The following is an 11072-nucleotide window of genomic DNA, read 5'->3' on the forward strand; positions in this document are numbered from 1 at the left end:
GCACCTGCTCAGATGCGATGTAGAGAAACAAAGGAGTTTCTGTGTGGGATGGACCGCTTTTTCCATATATGCCATGTTTCTCTTCCCGGATAACAGCATTCTCTTCCACACACCCCACTTCCCTGTACCTCGTATTGCAATGTTGATTAATGAGCGCTAGCCCTTCTTCTGGGTACCTCCCAGTTTGATTGTACATTAATGATAACATGCCTTGTCCGACACCCCCTCCCTCTTTTCTGTTCCTTCTAAGTGAAGGGGCACTGATGCCGGATGCAAGCGCATGGGCTTGAGTTAGAATGATGCTGTTTACCTCCACTGGCAGCTTCCCCTTACACACTCCTTCCATCTCACTCAACCAAATGTCCTGCCTTAGATTGGAAGCATTTGGCAGTGCTGCTGAGGCCCAGGTTGGTCTCCTGCATGCTTCCCTCCACATTGCTATCGTTGCCTTTACAGGGACATCTCTCCTGTTCTTGATGTGCCCTGCCTCTGGAATAACAATGGAGGCGGAACAGAATGCAGCTGGAAAGAAGCATGCAACGGTGCTCTCAGCCTTTCAGGTGCTTGGTCCACATTCTGTCCTTGTAGGTAGGTTCTAGACTGTAAACTATCGGCTTCTGTCTCCCCATGCGGCATCTCCAAGTTACCTAATGAATCCCTTTCTGCATGCTTGGTTTTGCTGCAGAAGGCGTCCAGACTTCACGCGCGTGCTCCTTCTTACCACATGGGCCCAGTGCATCTCCCAACATTTAGTGCAAGGGATGTGACTTCTTTGAAAAACTCCCATATATTTTTAACCTAAACCGTGCATACAGTGCAGTGAAAGAGCCGAAAGTTGTGCAGGGTCCCTGTGCCCAGAGATGGCAGAGAAAGAGAAAAGGGCAGGTAAGATGGGAATGGGGGGGTCTTAAGGCCCCACCCCGTTTTAGCTTTAGAGTCCACTGTGGTTTCTGCTGCCAGATCTGTGGATGTCACTCTACGGTATTTGTTTGATATTACGGAGCTTTCAAAGGTCTGCGTGATCGCCAGGCACAGTCTAGTGGTGTTAGAAGAGAAGTGTGTTGCTGATCAGAATTGGGGTGCATTGGTAAAGCAACATATGCGGTCCTGGCGATGGCGCAGTACAGGGCAGCAGGACCAGATTATGGCGCACCACCAGGAATCTGTAGGTTCTAATGTCCAGAGAACTGTGGTCTTTGCAGATTATGATAGAGTTGAAACCACACAGATATGTTTGGGCATTACCGGTATTGGAATAGCAGCATGAGGTAAGTTCATTGGCAGAGCTCTGCTCTCAGTACTAGAATTCTTGGCTTAGTATCATGGTTTGTTGGCCTAGCTATGGGTGAGATCCTGATCAAGCAAAGTTATTGGAATTCTGAAGGTCACGACTTTCCACCATTGCTACAGTTGTCTTGTGCCACCATAGGAGTGAGTCATCTCGGGATTCTAATAGTGTCGGTGGGCCGGCACTGCACATGCATTGGAAGTGCTCTTACTGGGTCTAAGAGAAGGAGGACAAAGCACTAAGTGCCCACAGAGATGCCAAGGCTGGAATAACAGTGATGGGGCAGTGCTGAAGGTACCTCATGAGGTAGATGAGTGGAGAAAATGCTATCGACTCATGAGAAAAACACGCAGGTTCCAGATCTAAAACAGCGAAGGAGGAAAGAAGGGAGGGCACAGAATACCCTCAGAACTATTCTGTTTCTCGGGATCAGAGTGCATGAAAGAGCTCTGAGGGTCTTCGTGCTGGAAGAGCTAGGTGCTTGAAATCTGCATTGAAGTGCAGCAGCGTATCTAAGAAGGGTCTGAAGGTTGGAACTGCAGAGGGTTTTATGGAGGTCTGCATCAAGATGAATTAGCAGAGCTGTGATGGATCCTAGAGCTGAAAGTCAATGGTGTTATACAACAAGTGTAGATTGAAGTTCATTGGAGTAGATGTAAGGTTCCTCATGCTAGAATGGCAGCTTATCCACCGCGTAAGACTCTCTCATGCTATTTGGCAAGCCTTAAGGCTTTAACAGGTAGATGTGGCGACTAAAACACTGGTTTTGGAATCCGTTCACTCCCAGAGTCTGTACGCAGTCAACATATTGTATACCTTGAGAGTGATTACAAGCTAGCCTTCTCTACCCCATCTATCAGGCAATGTACATTTCTGCAATAAATCTGTACCTCACCTAATTTCAACAGGCAAAATAAAAAGAAGTAGAAGATACATTTGTCATTATAATCAATAGATTGCTCGTTCGGTCAAGTGAGGCTATGTGCTTTCGTCTGTCCTGGCTAGTTGAGCAATTTGCACCCACGCCTTATGCATTGCATGATAACCTTTCCCCTGTGTGTGTGTGTATGTGTGTGTACTATAGGACTATGCACACTTCACAAAACTTAAACGAGCACGAAATGAATTGTTGGGAAACTTGAGATGATGCCATGAACCCAGTTCCCATCATGGTGTTCTCCCGAAGGATGCCATGTCTCCTGCCATCCCACAGATTGTCAGATACAGCTGCATCAGTTTACTGAGTAAAAGGGTGGTTCCATGGCAACCGGACTCCCCTTCGAAAGCCCTGGTTCCGTGTTCTGCAAATTTGAAGCCTCTTTCGCACTATTCCGTGATTAATGATCAATAATATTTGCCGTTATATTTTGGACATTTCTAATTAACCATATTTTCTGTTCTTAGAACTGCCAATGCCCCTATTTCTGTGAACTATTAAAACACTATAGTTGAAACTTCAAATGCATTTACTAAAAATGGAATACATTTTTTGTTGGGTGTTTTTCAACAATTTAGGAATTATCATAGAGGCTGTATCTGGTCTCATGAGCTGAGCTTGCAGGTAGATTATTGCGAGTGTTAGACCAAATTGTTAAACTTTCACAATCAGTTTAGTAGTTTACAGAAGTATACAACTGCAAGCACAACACCTAACTTTTCAATATTTACGGTATGGACCCCTGATTCTCTGAGCACCCTGAGCTCCGTAACTGTTACCCTCACCAGGATTTGATGGATTGAACCAGGTTCCAAAGTTTCCCTCGAAGGGAGTCAGAGTTCCATACAACATCAGAAATGGTGCAGCATTTTCACCTTCTGGTTAATTGATCCAAAGGGAGGCCTCCTGCTGACTTCCCATACAAGTGATCAATCTCTTTCAAATTCTACTGACTGGAGGCCAGTATTATCTGACGTCGGATAATGCCTGTGAGGGAAGTGGTTGGTAAGAGTATATACGTATTTATGTGTTCCAGGTTTATTGTAGGAAGGTCTTCATTCCTGCAGCTTCCTTTGCACCCATGCCGTCCCGGCCCATTGGTGCCCTTGTTCAATAACTGACTGTCCATCAGAGTGCATGAGAGGAATGTAGAGGTATGTGCAGGCCCAGTGACAGCCATCTGTATATCAGGAGGTAAGTCCAGGACTGCCAATCTAACACAGAAGCATAAGAACTGAAATGCGTTAGCCTGTGCTAAGGTGAACAAGATAACTGTCAACGGTTCTTCCAAGTGATGGACTGTATAGGATTGTATACGTTCTAGAATGAGTGCACACACAATCTGAATGCTAATTTATCAGGGATTCAAAGAGGTGCATAACTGCATGAAATGTTGTGCTCACCAATCCTAGGAATTCAGACAAGACATCAATTCCTTACAAATGCAAGGGATGCAGGAATTTAAAGGATCTTCAGATTGAGCTTCAAGGACTTGTAAGAGTGACATATGCAAATGATGATGATAACAATGTGGATTTGGGTTGTTTGACCGTGGTAGGATTGTTTGCGGTGGAATTGACCGTAGTCGGTTTCGCTGCAAATCTGATTTTACCACAGCCAAGCACACCAAACCCATGTCTCACAATTCCCCAGTACACCCTCCCACGCCTCCTACTTACCTTTTCTCCATCCGCCGCCTCTCCGGACCCTGCAGTGTCAGTCCCGTCCCTCTAATGTGCAGGGACCACTTTTTTTTTTTTCGTTACCTGCATCCAATGTTCAGGGAGCGAGGGACATCCCTGCAACCCACCCAAGGCCAAAAATACTGAACATGGGAAGTGGATGACACCCACTGATCCCTCCGCCCCACATGTTCGGAATTTTTCATAATCGATTGAAATGGCACTGACCAAATTTGGTCTAATGTACCATTCGGTCAATTATATTCAATCAAATTGGTTAATACCGATAATATGAGGTTCTTCATGTCAGATTCATTGTGCTGTAATAATAGCATTTGTATTACCAATTACCAATTTAATGGGGTAAAATACACCAACCGTGTCCTGATGATGGGGTCAGTCAGTAATGTGAGGTTTCAAACCGGTCTCCTACAGGTGGAACACAGATTTATATTTTATCGGACATTGGACATCACGGTTCTGTGATGTATCATGTTCTTACCTCTACCTGTCCTTCTTGATGTCTGAGCATCCCCTGCAGTAGACCTTGTATGTAGGGGCAGGTCCCTTCTCTGTTTACGCCCCTTTTCTTGGATGGGTGCCCGATATATTGTGATCCATTGGATGAAGTTGGGGATCACAATGCTGCAGGCACTGTGGAAGTGGTGATTGGAGGAAACAAGAGTAACTCAACTCAGGACATTCCTGAAGAAACATTCAGAACCTCCTTGCTGGTTTTTCTCCTCATCGAAGGTTCAGAGCCAGGAGTCATGGCCATAGAAGAAGGATCCACTCTGTATTACGGAGAAATCTTCTTCAGCACCCGTCTCACCATAGAAGATGGTCCAAGTACCACGGGATGGCCCCCAACATGGCTACCTGGCCACGATAATAGCCACGTTCACTACACTTCAATCACCAGCTACCAAATAACTGTCAGCACTGTGGTCCTGATCCAAGCCTGTACCTTGAGGACTGGGCATTTAGTGAAAGACATAGTGACCTTGGATTATCTGTCTGATGTGTTCTCATTGATGAGTGGACTCTTTCCTCGTTCTCCAGAGAAGTGTTTATCCCTCCTATTGACTCTCCTTCCTCCCTCCTCTGGAGCAGCTAAATACCCTTTTTGGTGACTTGTGTGATGTTGCACAGCCTGGTAAATTAATTGTGCATTTTGCTGTTCTCCTTTCCCCTCTCGTCCCTTCCATCTCTGTGCCCTCCATGGTGCTCCCCATCTCCTCTATTTACTCTAAATACTACTCTATCTTGTATCCTACCTCTCTTTTCAAAGCTTGGAAGGAAAACATTCAAGAAAGATCCCCAGGTCTCCAACCCAGGCCTGCCCATTGCTGTCACCTACGTCAATGCTTCTTCCAGGCAGACTATCACTGACATCCTCTTTGTCGCTCCCTCTCCTGACCTATGGACTCTCCATATGTCCTCAGTCCTTTCCTCTTTCTTTCTCTTCTTCACCCAATAATGGTGGTATCAGATGGGAAGTACTCTTGGCACACTTCCAATCCTCTAGGTGCATCATAAATGTCTACCAGAATGGCACTGTTATGGCCCAGGGCTCTCAGCCCAACTTCCTCCTTCTTGATAGGTGTCTTCCATAGCTCAGCAACTTCCTCCCCTCTCTCTACCACCCCCTCACCCTTTTGCCACCACCAATGGGTGTACCATATCCCTGTACCCCTCCTCGGAACACCTTCAAAGGTGGCAACCCACTTCACCTAGCTACCCTCTACTCTTGTTCTGCTGTTAAACACGACTCTGACATCTGACTCCTTCTCGTAGACTTTGACTATGATGTTCTTGCTCTCACTGTGATGTGGTTCACTGCCAGCTCTCTCACTGCTTTTTACACACTTCTCCCTGAGGGGTACACAATCCTCTCTAAACCCAGGCCAAACCGGTCTGAAGGCAGAGCGGCCTTGATCTTCCCTGAATGGGTCACTGCTTCTATCATACCACGCAGACCTACTCTTCCTTTGAATGCCTCGTGTGCAGGCTTAGTGTCTCCCCAACCCTCTTGTTGACTGTATACACCATCTACAGGATGCCTGGTCCAGTCTCCCTCTTCCTCTCAGAATGGTCTGACCTCACCTCTTCTCTTCTTGCATCTACCTCCAAGCTTTTCCTCCTCAGAGACTTCAATATTCACCTTAACTGTCCTGATTCGGCCACTGGACTCTTCTGAAGCCTCTGTTACTTTCTTTCCCTCACCGTTCCCCCCTCCGGTCCGCGCATTCAGCGGGACATACCTTGGATACTCTCATCTCAGCAGACCTCCCAACCTCCAACCCCCTCACTACACATCTTTCCTGGTCTGACCATGTTCTCCTGTCCTCTCACATGGATCTCTGTGGTCCCCCGGCTGAGCCTCTGCCTGCACTGCCAGTCTCCTTCTCCATCATTCTACCAATGAAGCAAGTGTCAGTTGCTGCTTTTGCCGCCACTTTCATTCCCCCTCCCACTTCTGCTATGGACTCCCACACTGACTCTATCCTTGATAACTTCACCTCTATCACCATCACTGTGGACATCCTTGCCCCTGTCATGAGGTTCTGCATGAAGTCTGCGTACAAACGCAACACCTGGCATGACTGCGACCTAGCCTCTCTGAAACGCAAGTGCAGAGTTGCTGAGAGGAAGTTTCGGGCATCAAGCACATCCTCTGACAGACTGGCCTGCCGCCTGCTCCAAAGGCAATACAGACTCTCCATCCGCTCGAAGAAGAGGGCCCATATACAAGCCTGCATCTCTGGGGCCCACTAACAACACAGGTGAACTGTTAAAATCTGCAAGGAACACACCCATCCTACGGCAGTCTCCACTTCTACCCTGCCATCCCTGACCCTCTGTACTTCACTGGCCTCCCACTTCTTAATCAAAACTCAGGACATCCTGTCTTCACTCTCCTCTACTCCCCTCTGTCCTCCCTCCCCAGCTCTCAAGCCTGGCTTTGCCCTTCCCTCCTACTCTTTTCTTTCTCGCCCATAACACCGGAAGTGGTCTCTAGACAAGTCCTCTCTATGAAAGTCTTCTTCAAACAGGTGCTCCCCTCCTCCTCCAGAACTATCAAGGACAATATTGCCTCCCTTGCACCAACCTTGGCCGATTTCTGTAATCACTCCTTTGCCACTGGTTCCTTCCCACTACCCTTGTGCATCCTCTCCTCAAACAGCCCTCTGCCTACCCCTCCTGTGCAGCTAACTACCACCCTATATCCATTACCCCCTTCCTGGGCCAACTCCTGGAGAAGCCGGTCATCTCCCAACTGCTCCAACACACTGCATCTGTTGGTTGTCTCCACGACAATCAGTCTGGCTTCAGAGCTGCCCGAGGCATGGAAACTGCTCTACTGAACACCTGTGAAGACTTGGTATCAAATCTCAATTCCAACTCTCCATCCATTCTTATCCTTCTGGATCTTTCCTCTGCCTTCACCATTGTCAATTATGCCACCCTGACCGATTGGCTCTGACACCCTTGCCATCACGGGCCTGGCAGTGGACTGGTTAACCTCATTCCTCTGCGACCAACCTGCCCAGGTTCAACCTGGCCCTTTTTTCTCCCTTATCACACTCTACAGCTGTGGCATCCCTCAAGGCTCTATCTTCTTGCCGCGGCTCTTTAACATCTACCGTGCCCCTCTGGTCCACCTGATCTGCTCCTTCTCTCCTCACTTTCAGTGTGTTACAGATGACGCACAGTTCTCCTCCAAGCTTCCCTCTACCTTCTCTTTCTTCTCTCTCATCCCTGACTGTCTGACTGCTATTCAGGTATGGTGTGCTGCCAATGATATCTGCCTTAATGCCAGTAAGACTGAGATCCTTCTTGTTGGGACCCAACTCCCCCCTTTCTGCCCACCCTCTATGGGTCCCGTCCCGTTCTTGTGAGGCAAAAAACCTTGGTGTCATCTTTGACTCTTTCTCCTCACATCATGGACCTAGTCAAGAAGACCCACTATCAGCTCCATTTCCTCAGAGGTATTCTCCATTCCCTCACCTTCCCCCAGAAACTCAATGTCTCCAGAGCTCTGGTCCTCTCTAGGCTGCACTACAGTAACAGCCTCTTCCTCAACCTTCCTTTATCTTCCCTTTGCCCCCTTCAACTAATCCAGAATAAGACTGTGAGACTTATGCTTGGCCTCAAGCCCAGGGACTGCATCACTCCAGCCCTAAAATCTCTCCACTTGCTCCCGGTTACTGCTAGGATCAAGTTCAAGACCCTTTGCATCATCCACAAGGCTTTCTAGGGCCTGGGACCCGCAAACTCCAACTTGCTCTCCCTAAGTACCTCCCTGCTAGAGCCCTTAGGTCTTCTAGCTCCAACTCTCTGCAGGTCAGAAGGTACCACAAGCAGAGAGTGGGGGGTAGATCTTTCTCCTTCGCTGGAGCCTCCCTCTGGAATGGTCTCACTGCGCCTCTCAGGCTTGAGCCTGATCTCCTTAAATTCCAGAAGCTCCTTAAAACCCTCCTTTTATTTTCTTCCTTCTCTCTCCACCCTCCCCTGCTAACAACCATTTCTGCTGCAATGAATGGCTGCTCGGTTCCCTCTGAGTTTCACAGGGCACCAGGCCCCCCCCCTGCCCAGTGAAATCCCCTCCTTAGCATGTGTGGAGCTTGCCCTTCAGACCTCCCCTTAGCACTAGCCTAGATTCTGTGCCCTCTTCGCGCCTCCTCATCCCCCCATTTTCACTTGCACTCTCTCTGCTTTACCCCTCACTTCACTTACCACCCTAGCACTTCACATTTCTTGCAGACGGGCACTTCCCCCACCCGCTCCCTCTCACTTCTTGTTACTGCACTTGCACGATCCAAATGTTACAAGGGCTAGTAGGACCATTATTGTTATCTTTCTCCCTTGCCCCCCCTCCCTTTTTTTGTTTTGTGGTGCCTTGAAACACCATTTGTTGCATAGGCACCTTACAATTATGCAATAAATAAAATAATTAAGAGTTGTGAGCATAAAGATACACAGGGTCAAGGAGTTATTTACAGAAGGTAAACCTGTTTGCAGAGTCACATGTGTCTTAGATCGGTTTTGAAAAAGTTCCCATCCTTGAAATGCAAGGTTTCAAGAAGTCACCTTAATGTGTGTTGCAGTAAAAACAAATGCGAAGCTGGAGAAGGTCAACGTATGACCTTCAGAAATTGAATGAGCTGCAGATATTAATTACAGAGTCGTATTCCCCCACTTCCATGTTTTTGTTTGTGGTTTCATTGTCCAAATATTGATGGCCAACGTTGTCATCCCCAAAAATTCATCCCTGCATCTTTCATTGCACCTTTAGATGCCCCTGTTCCCTTTATTGGGAGCGTCTCTCCCATGCCTCCCATCTCTGTAACACCACCCTGTCCTTCACATAGCCCTCCTACACCTCCCTTTCAGACCCGCAAAATTCCCTCACGCCATGATGAGTTTCTTGAGGGATGAAAATGTTGGCTTTCAATGTTATAGGATGTAACCACTGTTTAATGGTCAGGTTCATTCTTCCTATATCTTTGATCCCATTCTCTTATTTCTTCTCCTCTTCCCACTGGTGCTGCCCCCGACTCTCTACCGGGTCTGTATTCTACGAGCCTCGTCTTTGGGTTTCATGGCTGCCACCTTTGAAAATGATTCTCAATTCTTTCCTCATTATTCGAGAGTTGTCTTTCATTCCTTGACCTTTTTGAAACTTGGCACCCTCGGGCAACCCCCACTCGTCTTCACCATCTATTCTAGGATCCATGCGCACTCCCCCTTTAACAAGGAGCAGCTTTTCATACGCAGTAGCGCCACACTTCCAATTATACAGGCATCTAAGCACTGTGATAATTGATGGTATTATCTCAAACTCCATTTATTGACGTCGGGGGAAAGAAGGGCTGAGTCAGCCTTGCCGGTATTTGCAATGGTGACTACAGCCTGCACACGGATTTCTTGGGCGAGTGCTGAACGTAGTGAACTTTCAATTTTTAAACCAATAGTGTCATCTTAATATAATGCCTGTGTAGTCTGACTCCATATGTGTTCATATCCCCTGCCTCAGCTCTTTTTACTTTTGCCCAAACCCCACACATAACTTACTGTCCTGTGAATTCCCACTTTCCTTCGAAGTTCATATTTCTTCTTTCATCTGTTCTTGTCGTCATCAGATGATCAACTATCCAATCTAATCTTTGTCATATACACATTACTATACCTTCAGTTTCTTGTCTTTGATCATCACTTACACATCCTCCTCTTTCAATGAATATCCACCTTTCCCGCCACAGCACACTGTGGCAGTCTTCTCTTGAGTGCACGCTATTTGTTCGCTAAATGCCTTCCAGCAGACTAATCATATCTGCCCTCTGTACCACCCATACTCAAATGTACCCCAAATCTTATTATTCCCTGCCCTGATTTTCGTTCAGTTTCTCTTCTGTGGCTGTCCTGAATATTTAGCTATTTCAGAACAGAATTTACATACATTTCCTGTTCAATTAATCTTCACTCTGCCACATATTTCAGACTCCTCTTCGCCGTAACCTTCACTGACTTCCCATCTGTCTTCATATTTCCTGTAGTTTTATTTTTTTTTTTTTTGCTCTGAAGTTGATTCATGGTCTGTTTCTCTCACCCCCCCACCTTTCTTTTTTCACCCCATCAGCCTGTATTGTGATTCTGTCTCCCCTTTGCCTCAACTTGCCCTCCTTCTTGCCACGGTCTAAATGTTCTTTAAAAAAGAGGGTGCTGACTGTGGGACTCGATCGTGGGTCTCTTCATTCCATTATTCACCCCAAATGTAATTTAAAAAAAACATTCTCCCCTTCTTAGTTTGTGCTCCTGGTATGGCAATTCTTCCACCCATATATAACATTCCTTTTCATGTAAAATCTATTTGGTAATTACTCCTGAATAAATTAGGCTATCAATTTCAAATAAGTCCTTTAAGTTCACACAGGCACACAAGCAATGAGTTACATATTGGAGAGATACATGTTTTTAAATCGTAAAGTATAGGCTGCAGATTGTGACAAATCCAGGTAATTTGTCCCTTCTCCCCACGGGGGAGCCACCCCCTTAGAGGCTAGGGATGTGAGCCTGCTAAGCAATATCCTCCCTATGGACAGGGCAAGTGGGATCCAACTGGGGATGACCCTCCTTTGAGGACAAGGAATACCCAGAGAAG

Source organism: Ambystoma mexicanum, chromosome 12 (genome assembly GCF_040938575.1).
Source record: "Ambystoma mexicanum isolate Mex_15411 chromosome 12, UKY_AmexF1_1, whole genome shotgun sequence".
NCBI classification, from domain to species: Eukaryota; Metazoa; Chordata; class Amphibia; order Caudata; family Ambystomatidae; genus Ambystoma; species Ambystoma mexicanum.